General features: G+C 38.2%; 1 long non-coding RNA gene across 4 annotated transcripts; it reads right to left on the bottom strand.

Annotated features, from left to right (window-relative positions):
• Nucleotides 1-236: 236 nt before the first annotated feature.
• Nucleotides 237-3,897, bottom strand: LOC147305568 (uncharacterized). 4 transcript variants are annotated; one of them, XR_015126681.1, is made up of 5 exons: nt 3,675-3,897; nt 3,191-3,226; nt 2,680-2,832; nt 2,225-2,315; nt 237-1,618 (listed from the first exon to the last, which is right to left on the bottom strand). It is a non-coding gene; the product is annotated as an uncharacterized LOC147305568 (long non-coding RNA). The 4 variants fall into 4 exon arrangements; XR_015126680.1 differs by having other exon boundaries at nt 3,191-3,254; XR_015126679.1 differs by lacking the exon at nt 3,675-3,897 and having other exon boundaries at nt 2,225-2,310; nt 3,191-3,664.
• Between the last annotated feature and the right edge of the window lie 8,380 nt (nt 3,898-12,277).

Here is a 12,277-nt window from a genome sequence, read left to right on the forward strand (position 1 = left end):
GACGAGGCATTAGTTTGCTCATTTTTTATAATCAAAAAACATCACCTTCCTTTTTTTATAGCTCAATATGATATTTGAGAACATGCAGTGTAATTTAATTTATTTCTGTTCACACTGAAAAAAATATGTTGTTGGATTTACTTAATTCAATGGTGGACATTTGTTGCACACAGATGTTTTGCTTTGGCAACAACTTAAACAATTGAGTTAAATTAACACAGTTTATTCATGTTCAATAAACTTGTGCAATTTGTGTTGATAAAATGTGACTTAAACATGTTTTGATGAAGTAATTTGAGCTCTTGGAATATTTTAATCCTTCACAATTTTCTCACGTTATCCCAACACGATTCAATAACTTTTACCCAATACTACTTGGTCACTTAAATACTACATGTTATCTTCAAATTACATTTTGCTATTATATTCTAGTATCAAATACACAATTTTCAAATGGAGGCCTTATAACAGATTGTATTGTTCTCTTCCAAGATGGTTGCTGGCATCCACCAGTAACCTTTCAAAACAACATGTCTAATTTCACTGCAGTAGGTAAAGAATTAAACTGACATTACTCCTCTACTGAATCTATATAAATCAACAGTTAAATAATGTCAGTTCTTCCGTGTTCTCTGGAATCAATCGCAGCAAAGAAATTAGACTGTTTCTTTTGAAAAATGTTGGGAAAGAACAAATCAAAACATTCTATTTAAGGCCTCTGACATCAAGATTCAGTTAAACAACAATTATAACTAAACAATTTGAGGTAATGTTAGTTTCCATTAACATTAAATTAGGTTACTGAATTGGCAAACACCTTCCTATTAACATTACCCATTTTACCCCAATAACTAAAGAAATTAGCACTTGCAGGTCAAAAACTTTATTCAAGAGACGCAAAAATAACATTGATACAGTGACTGTCAAAAATTACAGCACTGATCATACTGTGACATCTTGGTTCAAAACAGCACACTTAGAAATATTCAACGTTCTTTACTTCAACTGAATGAAACTGAAAATACCATTTCACACGACCCATATGGGATATTTAGACTGTATAACTGTTCACGCTACATCTCTTCACTAGTAAAAGAAAGAAAAAATACAAAGAGAAATTTAAAAATGCTGCCAAACAGACAAACAGAACTTGTACAGAGCAAAAGGAAAAACAAACAACAACAAAAAACGGCTCGTCCTCATGGCAGTTGCAGAGTATATAAAAATGAACCCTGCGATCCGTTCCTGGAATTGAGCTTCAAAAATGCAGCAGAACAAGTGTGAGATTTAAATGTCCTCTCACCTAGAGCTGGTCACCTCACATGCATAACAGTGAGCTTCGTTGCAGGAGCAGTTTTGTCTTAGTTGTGAGCTTTTCTTGAGAGCTGAGTTGCATCCAACTCCATTACCACCCATTGAATCACCTCAAAAGTGTAGCAGAGTTGTGATGGGTAACTCATGTTGAAGGAATAAAAAAGGTCCAAACAGCATGGCTACTGCAAAGGTCACGTTATCCAGATCTTGAAGAACAACATCAGAAAAGTCATTGCCTGGCGCATCTCTGGAGACAGATGTTCATTGTGGTTTTCTCAATCTGTGCAGTGGCCTCAGTCAAGTCCTGGTTAAACACAAAACATTTCTTTAAGATTCCTTTTTAAACTCATCTCTTTTGAATCTACCAGTTCTAATGTTAGAGTAATTTAAACCAATGCAAGCAACATAGTAAATAGCTATAGCCAAAGAGTGGCCTGCCATGCTGCCATTCATGGTCTAACAGAGTTTCTAAGAGAGGGTGAAAAACATAATAATTTCAAATGCTTTACATTAGTTTTTGTTAGAAAGACACCGGCCCATCAGAAATCCAGGTTATGTCACTCAGAAGATGTTAGAATTTAGACTTTCAGCCCCACAATTTGGTTAGCTGTTGGTCAGTTGGTCTTTTTTTTTTTTTTTTTTTCAAACAAAAGCTAATGTAAATACTGGTGGGATTTTCCTTTGTTCATTAGAATGACAAATTTAAAGTTTTTTCACACTGATGTGACCCCTAATACAGGGGTGGGGGTGGGGCCTCAAGGGCCGGCGGCCGAGTTCACTACCAGGCCTCATGTGAACTTCAAATTATTAAAGAGGACTACTGGTCCTAACCAGTCCAATGAGGATCAAGTGGATAACTAAATGCATTTTTAAAGGTTGCAAATCCACAATCTACTCATAAAACACTCACCATGAACTCCTGCACCAAGATGTTGCAATTGTCTTTCACACAGATGCGGAGCACTTTGATGAGGGACTCCGAGCATTAATGTCATCCTTGACTATTATAACAAAGAAAACAGAGATTTGTGAACTTTTCAGTAGCACAGAAGAAAATGATCCCAGACAAAAACTCTTGACTTTTTAAACCAGTCAACATGCAACACCAGCATCTACAAAGCAATATCAAAAGTTCCTGTTTGACATCAACTTTATGGATATATAGTTTCCAGAACATTTATTTTTAAAAAAAGATAAATTTTTCTCAGTGGGCCAGTAAATGCATGACGAAAATTATGGCATCCTTTTAGTGGAATCATTACTCACAGGTAATAGTTGACTGTTTCAATGGATGTAGCATAAAAATTTTACTGACCTAATGCAATACATATACACTTTGTAGTTAAAGAATTTTAAAGTTCTTACTGTCATCATGGCAGCTACATCCTTTAGCTTTGTGCCCTGTTCCCCCGATCACTTTGCAAACACTTTCAGCAGACTGTCAGAGAGAAACTCAGCTCCGTCAGAAACCTTGACTGTAAAGGCATGGTTGGGATGCACTGGAATGCTGCATTTTATCTGAAATGACATAAAATTATTTTGAAATAACAGCAGGCACTGTGCTTGGTTAATCAGTAATGTTTTGTTGAATAAAAACTGTGTTTCCAGATCTTATGGGATTAAAAAAAATCCAAAGATGTTTGTTTCTGATTTGCAACCCAACAACCCACAAGTTACAACCTCATTTCAGTTCAAGTGTGCATTAATGCGAGTCCAGTAATCACCTTTCTGGCAATACATACAGGTATAAGTTAAACCTATGGCAGATTTTGGATTTTTCAGTTGTATTAATAGGGTGAGTATGCATGCACCTAATAATTATAAAAAACCTATTATAATTAAGTTACAGAAACGAAAATAGAATATACTTTCTTACCATAACACCTTGAACCCACAATCCATCAGCTGACTCCTGGTGAAATGCAGAATAGAGGTCGTCTCTCAATGTGCAGCAAAAAAAACAAAAACAAAAACAAAAGGACAGCAGGTGAGGGCAGGAGGGGTAGGGATGTAAGCTAGCATAATGCCGCTGATGATATTAGCTAAAGCTGTTCAATGTCCAAAATCTCACTAACACCACGGTGCAGTAAATACACAATGTAACTGAAGAGTCAGTTGACAAATCTATTCACACAGAAAACCAAATTATGTTATGAGTGCCTCGTAATTAGGTTTAATGTGATATTACGGCTCTTGTGCCAAAGACAAATTCAAATGAAAAAGCGCCAATTCTTTGACAACAGATAAAACAGCAAATAAGCTAACGGCTCTTTTTTAGCATGTTACATGGCGACACTCTAGACGTTTAACTACATTTGGCTGAAATATGGTAAATATTAATTCAAAAAATCAAGACATACCAAAAACGTAGAGTTGGCTGCTCGACTTGACTGAGATGGATGCCTTTTTTTAAACCACGATCCAAAGCCCGCGAGATGAAATCACGCGTGGTTTCACGAGATTTAACGTTGCTATCTTATTGACTTACTTCACCTGAACATGATATGAACAATTTAATACACCCTTTCTGCATATCATGTAGTTTTTACACTATATAGTTACATTTAACTTTAAAACATGAGGCAATTGTGTTACATGCAAGATGCTTACATAAATCCAAGAGATGGCCAGTCCCTTTTTTTCAGTGCAGGCTGTCTTATGTTGTCAAGGCACATGACATTGTAGGATAAAACCATAGACCCTAACAATCAGATGAGCAGCACTTGGCACCCGTGGGGAGATCTCCAACAGAACGTGGCTCGGGAGGGGTAGCCATCTGCTGCGACCAGTTGGAGGAGGAGACGGAAGAGAGAAAAAAGGGGGAGCTTGAAGAGACCATGATCAACAAACAGCAGAAAATGCAGTAAATGCTGATGATTTGCAGGAGCACCATGTAAAGAGATCGAGAGTGAAAAGAGCTGAAGGAATGAAAAACCTCAAGTCAGGTCAGGTGGCATTTATCATCATTTCAGCCATGCAGTGGAACAGGAGACAACGTTCCTCCGAGGCCCTGGTGCTACGTATCACATATAACAGACGAACACACGACTACGTGAAGTGCAATTTGTAAACATTGCACAAAACAAGACAAGACAGCGCAACACTAGACAGAACAGGACGATACAGACAGCAGACTCCCAGCAGTCTGAGCCAATAGCATCATATTATAGGATGAGTCACCATCACCTGATCCAGCATTAACTATACACTTTATCAAAAAGTAAGTTTTAAGCCTAACCTTAAAAGTAGAGATAGTGTCTGTATCCTGAATTCAAACTGGGAGCTGGTTCCCAGTTTGAAAGCTGAAGGCTCTGCCTCCCATTCTACTTTTAAATACTCTAGAGACAACAAGTAAACCTGCAGTCTGAGAGCCAAGGGTTTCATATGAAATAGATATGGGTTAACACTGTGAGGTCTTTAAAGTATAATGGGGACAGTTTAATTAAAAACCTTGTATGTAAAAAAGAGGATTTTTAAAATTCAGTTCTTAATTTAACAGGATGCCAGTTAGAGAAGGTGATATGGGAGAAATATGATCAGCTGAAGTCTTTAGGGAAACCTTTAAGAACAATAATGATAATAAGGACTCAAAGTCCAGTCCAGCCAGAGGTAACAAACACATAAAGAAGTTTTTAATCCTTAACAACACTGCACAGACGCTATCGAGACATTTAAAAATCTAAAAATAGAACTATACTGTTTAAGCTAGAGCGCTTTAGAGTCCTATTCAATCTGAGCCATCGCACAAAAACCTCCCACGAATCATGAAGTTCTTCAGTATTTGGACAACCTTTATGTCTATCTGATTGATTTCTTCTTGCAGTCAGAAGAGCCGCCTTGTTGTAATAATAATAATAAATTCAGGTTTAAGAAACTTCCCTTATAATATATAAAGTCAGTGTTTAGTGCTAACAGTAAATTGATCTAAAAGCCATTGCTTTATGTTGAGGTGCAAAATGTGCTGACCAAAACTGATGCACTTTCTGACCGGCTCTGACTTTTGTGTGTGTGTGTGTGTGTGTGTGTGTGTGTGTGTGTGTGTGTGTGTGTGTGTGTGTGTGTGTGTGTGTTTGTGTGTATTCCTGCACATTCAATCTGAGTGGGTCTGAGTTCATTATGATCGATATCAGTCAAAATATTCAAATACTTCTGGACCAAAACTGCAAAATAAGTCGGTTTGCAAAGTGAGTCCATCTGCAATGTTTGGACCCATGAGAACCTCTGAAAGCGACGGGCCCAGTCAGAGTGAAGGGAGTGGTCTGTGTGAATTATTAATAAATGATGGTCGTCATGGGAGGGCCCATTAACAACACATTTTAGAGGGACGGAAGAAAAACACACACAGAGTCTTCAGACAGATAACGCTCTCTCTCTCTGTCTCTATTGAATTCTGATATCTACGTTTCTTTGCTGTGTGTTTTGGGTCTGTGTGTTTTCCTGCTGATAAAACTTCTGGTTTCAAACTTTGTGTCTGATTAGGAAACTTCTTAAGACTCTTCTTTCTCGGTTACTTCTATTGTTCCTTGGATTTGGAGGAGAATGTATAGGCAGTACAAGATTTAAATAAATCTCTCTGTTTTTCTGTCAGTCCCTTCCTTATCACTATAAACAGACATCTGCACATAAATATTCAGAATCTGCACGACAAGATTTTCGGTAGCAGAAAGTTTCTGGTGTCTAGTGTGAATTCTATTGACCAATCACATCTGAGCACTCCTTGTTTAAATGCAGGTAAACAGTCCTTGTGAAGAGTCTCAGAGTAATATTCTTAGGCATAATGTAATGTTAAAGGCGCTGATTATTACAAATCAATTATTGATAGATGTCTGATAAGCTTTTTAAAATATATCTACATTTGCATTTCAATTCAAATGTATTTACACAGCGCCAAATCACAACAACAGTCGTCTCAAGGCGCTTTATATTGTAAATTAGACCCTACAATAATACATACAAAGAAAAACCCAACAATCATATGACCCCCTATGAACAAGCACTTTGGCGACAGTGGGAAGGAAAACTCCCTTTTAACGGGAAGAAACCTTCGTCAGAACCAGGCTCAGGGAGGGGCGGGGCCATCTGCTGCAACCAGTTGGGGTGAGAGAAGGAAGACAGAATAAAAGAAATGCTGTGGACAATGACTGGTACGGGGAACAGGAGGTCTGCCCTGGCTACCCCACATGCCCCGAAATATCAGTCCAAGAAGATAAGCAACTTGCCAACAGGTTCCCAGACCGATAACTACCTAACATTTGGCTTAGAAACCAATTTTATAACAATAGTGACAGGCCCGTTGAGTCATCTCAAGATATGATATGATATGACATCAGTGTAAGTGTTGTATAATAATACTGTGTTAGTAACAGTACTCTTGGTATTGAATTTACTGTTACCAATCAGGGTATTATCAGAGGTACTGATTGCCCCCCCAGTAACAGACTAGAATAATCTCTCCATCCTTGGTGAGGACGTAGAGGAAGCAGTTAAATCGCTTGGGGAAATCAGTAGGAGTGGAAAATATACCCGCAGGATTAATAAATAAAGGAGGAGATTAGAGAATAACTAACACCATGGACACAATCCCTAATCATTATTCTACCCAAGAAACGTAACTTACACCTCTGGAAAACTGTCCTACCATCAGTCTGATTAGTCAGCCAAGTTAAGGTAACGCTAAAGATACTGCTAAAGCAGGTTTCAGAGCACGCTATGTCCTACCAAACAAATCTAACTGAGGCCGCTATGGAAGAAACACCTCGAACAACTTGTGCAGAAATAGAAGAAAACAAAACAGGAATCCAAAATATAAAGTGCAGGAACTTAAATGATAAAAACCTAAATAGAACCAAAACACAGGATCAGGAAAAAATGAAAATTACTATGAATTCAAACCATTCTTATAAAATAGTAACAAAAAATCTATTTATTCAAGTCCATGAACAGGAGTTGTGACATTTATTCCATGTCAAGCATGAATTTGTGATTTCATTAGGAATTGAGAAGTATTAACCAGAAGTATTAACCAGAAGTGCATATTTCATCCAGAGAAAGCAGGGAGGCTTCTGCAGAAAATAAAGCTTTAAAAATGTGATCTTTGTATTTTATCCAATTTTTCCTAATTGCAACCAGGTTGCCACATTAGTTTTACCATGCATACCATATGTCAGTCAACTCACTCTCATTGGTAGTTGCTTCAATGACTTGGCTTAAAGTTAAGAGAAGTTTAACTTGGGAGTCACTCCGTTCAAGTTATTTCAATGACAGCTGCTTGAAGTCACAAAGGGTCATCAACCCTTTATGGTCTCTGGTTGCCACGTTGCTATTTCCTGTCTTGAAGCACCGTAATACTTGGTACTGAACATTTACATGTTGGGAAAGACACCTCAATCTTTGTAGGTCAAACTGAAACACAGACATTAGTTCACACGTCGATGAACTGAGAGTACCCATGACCACCGCACAAAATTTGGCATCAACACATTAAAGAGGTGCAATTGTACACACCTGTGCACAGTTCAAATTTAGATCACACATGAAAAGTTTGCTCCCACTTATACCTTCTTCCAGTCACGTTGTGACTCATATCTGAATTTGGATGCATGGTTACACTCTTTGCATCGTCTGCACGTTTTAAAGGTAACTGTTGATGTTTACTCACTTTGGATGAGCTGATCTGACGTCCATACAACAGGAAAGAGAGTTGGCCAGGGATTATACTGCACTGAACCTTCTCTCCCCCTGAGCTGACGTTAATGAGGCTCTGAGTGTTTGTTGTTGAGATGAAAATTAACCACCTCCCTTCAGAGATTCAACCAAAAAAAACTGTGGGAAGCCGTTCACTGCAGAAGAATGTAATTTTTAATTATTATCCTCATCATTTAATGACTTTATTACTTTCTTATTTACAGTTTTTGATTTTTGTTTGAATGTAACAGACGCAGACGAATCCCACGTGGACTGGACTACTCTCTGAGCTTCTCAAAAACTAATAATATGCCCTCTCCAGAGAATAGACCAAATCGAGATGTGTTGTTCATCACTGATTTTTTTAGGTCGGAATCCACACATCCCTAAAGAACTCAAATAATGAATAAGTCATAGTCATAGTCATCCAGACATTAGACACTAACCAGAATTATCAATTCCTCTGAAACGCCTTTGGAGTGCATATTTAATTTAGCCTGTTTCCAGGTGATAGGCATGTCCCACTGGCCCAGTTTATTTACAGTTGATGTCTCTAATAGGAACTGGCAACAGTTGCCATGGAGCAGCGAATCAAAAGTGTCTGCTCTCCAGAGACAAAGCCAGACCAAAATATGCACACCTCCCTGAGGAAGCCTGAGTCCACCAGTGAATATTGTTTAGTTACAGACTAATCCCTGGGCAGACAGAGTTTGATCACTTAGCTTCATGATGTCAGCGCTAACATGTTGTTTAAGAAATAATAAATCCGTCTTAATCTGTGCTCTAGAGCTAAAACAGGGGTGCATTCTCTGATCTAGATTTCATTTAAGGATAGACTAACCAGGATTTAATCAGGGTTTAAATGGTTAGTTTTACAGCTAAATCCAGAACTACTTAAATATTTCTGCAATAATAGAATTCAAACTCAAGCTTGCCATGTTACTGGCATGCACATCCAACGCATTTTTGTGGAAAATCAATCTTCAAAAATACTCAAAAAAAAAGTTGCCATCAGGCCATAGCGAGCTGGTCCAGATGTTTCCAAACAATTCCCAGGAGACGGCAGCAGCAGGGAGAATTTCATGGTTTGATCCACGAGTTTAAACAGCTGCTTTTGTAGATCTTTCAGGATGTCAGTGGGGCAGTTTGGGCTCTTGTTGGCAGAGTAGGGCCCACACGTGAGAAGGCAGAGAAACCATTTCAGACTGCTGACTGACCCACGGCAGCCTCTAGCTGAGTGTCTGAGGTAAAATAGTATTATTTTACTATTTGCATATCATTAAGTATTTGGTACCTGTACGCGATTTGTGTAACGAGTGTGCCTGTTGCCAAATGCAGTGATCTGATTGGTCAGATCTGATTTTTTGGTTCAGAAAAATTGAGCTTGGTTTTTAAAAAAGTAAATACCACAAATTCATCCAATGAAATTACACGGTTGTGAGGACAGGTGTATTAAGAATAGCTTGGTCCGAAAAATATTTTTAATGCATGAAATATTTGCACATCTGATGTGTAAAGGCCTTAACTCAGGAGTCATTTTTATCTGAAATGTTACAATACATGATTATTATATAATATAAATACTCTGATCCAGTAATAATCTATTTTAAATATATACTCATATATATTTTTGTAGTACTGTAAATCAGCTTATGTTCAGTGTGTTTAAACTGCCATCTTACTTACTGCCTGAATACTGTAATCCAGGACTAATTCACAGCCTAAGTGCTAAATCCAAGAACTAAATTCTCTAATAAAGGATTTGCTCTAATCCAGAACGCCTGCTGAATTAAAATGCTGAAACATAGAACAAACTTACAGCATAATCGCTCTGATCCAGGATTATCTTCGTCCCCAGGACTCTAATAGTTCTCTAGTCTTGAACTACTTGAAAGATAAATCACTCAAAGTCTGAATACTCTTAATACCCAAACCCAGGATGTCAAAGCAGGATTAATCCAGAACCTAGCTATTATAATCCTGGATTCTTTTAGTATTAATGACCTTTCACAAATCCATACCTAATAAACAGCATAAATATCTAAACAAGTTTTAAAAAGGTCCTATTCATTATGTCTGACAGGTGTATGATGGGAAATGAAGTACCTTCTATCTGCTCAACTCTTCACCCTCTCTATCTCCTTTCATTTTCCACTTTCTACTAATCAATTGACTTATTATTATTGATATCTGTAATAAAGGGAGTAAAAGAAACACACACACACACACACACACACACACACACACACACAGAGAGAGTCCGGTCTTTAAAGCTCCAGCCAATTAGCTAATGGCTCGTTAAAGATGGCGTCCATTAGAGCTACTAATCAATCAGTTAAGCAGAGCAGATGAGGATTTAATTGATCTGCTTCAACTTTCCTGACCACATGATGCAGTCGCCATGGCAACCACATGGGACAAAAATGATAATGAGGCTGAGTCAGCACGACTGTGTGTGTGTGCATATAACACACGCTTTGTTATATAAATTATGTGTAGATATTAACTGTTGAGGACAGGTTAATGTCTCTTTTCCAGGAGAGGTTCACTTTGTTTAATGGAGACATGAAAGGACTGCTAAAAGGCTTTAGTAGACACTGGTCCAGGAGTCTGGGGGCATTCGGTCTCTGTTTCTAGTTTTAGTTTAACACTGGATAGGAATTTATGAGCTATGCTGCAAAAACAAACACTAATGCTAAATGTGACCATAAATACCCATGAAACAGAGAAATCACTGGAAAAATAGCTGCACAAATACCACAAAATTATAAACAGTTAGTTCAAAATGCAAAATTACTAAAATGGAAACAAGTGAAAATGTTGCTTTGAAGAGGGAAAGTCTTGATGCATGCTCAATCATCCAGGAAATCCCAGAAGGTTGATTCTGTTCATCTGGACGTTTTCAGTGGGAGGAACATTTCATCACTCGTCCAAGTGACTTCTTCAGTCTCAGCTGACTGCAGGTTTCCCAACCTTATAAACAGTACATTTGCACAATAACTGACACTAGCACCACTGAATGAACAATGGGCTGGGAGGTCAGGTTCTTGATCATTAATATGCAAATTGAAAAGGGAAACTTACTCCCAAGAGACACAAAAATACTACAAAGATTATATTAATTTGAAAGATAAATGTTTGCCACAGAGAAATACAAAAAGAACAAACAGTTTCTATGAAAATACATAAAATTACTCCAAAAAAGACTAAAAGATGCTACAAGGAGACATAAAATTACTGCAAAATGGAAAAAGGTTTCTATAAAGAGATTCAAAATTCCTCCAAAAACACAGTTTGCATGTTCTCCCCTGTTTCCTGGGTTCTCTCCGGGTACTCTGGCTTCCTCCCACAGTCCAAACACATTAGTGTTAGTGGGGTTAGGTTAACTGATAAGCCCTGCGTCAGATTGGTGACCTGTCCAGGGTGCACCGGGCCTCTCTGCGGTAGCAGGGATGGGCTCCAGTCCCTGTGACCCTGACAAGGATAAGTGGAAGAGAATGGATGGCCAAAATTACTCCAACAAGTCAAAAACAGACACAAAATTACTCAGAAAATGTTTTTTTTTTAAGTTCCTGAAAAGAAAGGGACACAAAATTAGAATAAAAAGGTTTAAAAAATGTGCCATAAAGAGAGAAAAATTACTACAAATACAGAAACCTTCCACAAAGAGACAGCAAATTAGTAGGAAAAGTTAGTTGTTTTTAAAGTTTCTACAAAGTGAGAGAACATTAGTGTAAACAGATATAAAACAGACAGTGTCTACAGGGTCTGGACAGGACAACATGGCTAAGTTTGGATAGCGCTTTACTTTAGCATTCTGCCCCGTCACACTGAAGCCTGGACCCCAGATATCTTCACAGTGGCAGTATGCTGTTTTCAGCATCAGTGAGCTGTAGTTTTATCAGCACAGACAGCAACAATACAACAATACAACACAGCCACACAATGAGAGCAACCACATGTGGAGGATGGGTTTGTGTGTACGTGTGCTTTGACTCTGGGACTGCTGCCCATGAAGTCTCATTAATTTCATGGCAACAGGCCCACTGGACTACAGACAGAGAGCTAAACCTTCTGCTGATGAAGCTGTGTTCAAACACCAGCAGACAAAACTGTTCCACTGTGCTTCTCTGGTGCTGGCTGCTTCCACGGTGTTTGTTGGTTTTTGTAAGGACCCGTTTTACACCAGGTTTTTCCCCAGCCATCATTTTTTTTAAGTCCGCTTTTTTTCTTTTTTCTATACACAAATCCCGTGTTCAGAGCCAAACTGGGCACCAAC

Source organism: Aulonocara sp. 'chitande type north' Nkhata Bay, linkage group LG20 (assembly GCF_057382095.1).
Source record: "Aulonocara sp. 'chitande type north' Nkhata Bay isolate Kocher_YH1m ecotype deep benthic linkage group LG20, A_spYH_male_GT1.1, whole genome shotgun sequence".
In the NCBI taxonomy this organism is placed as follows: Eukaryota; Metazoa; Chordata; class Actinopteri; order Cichliformes; family Cichlidae; genus Aulonocara; species Aulonocara sp. 'chitande type north' Nkhata Bay.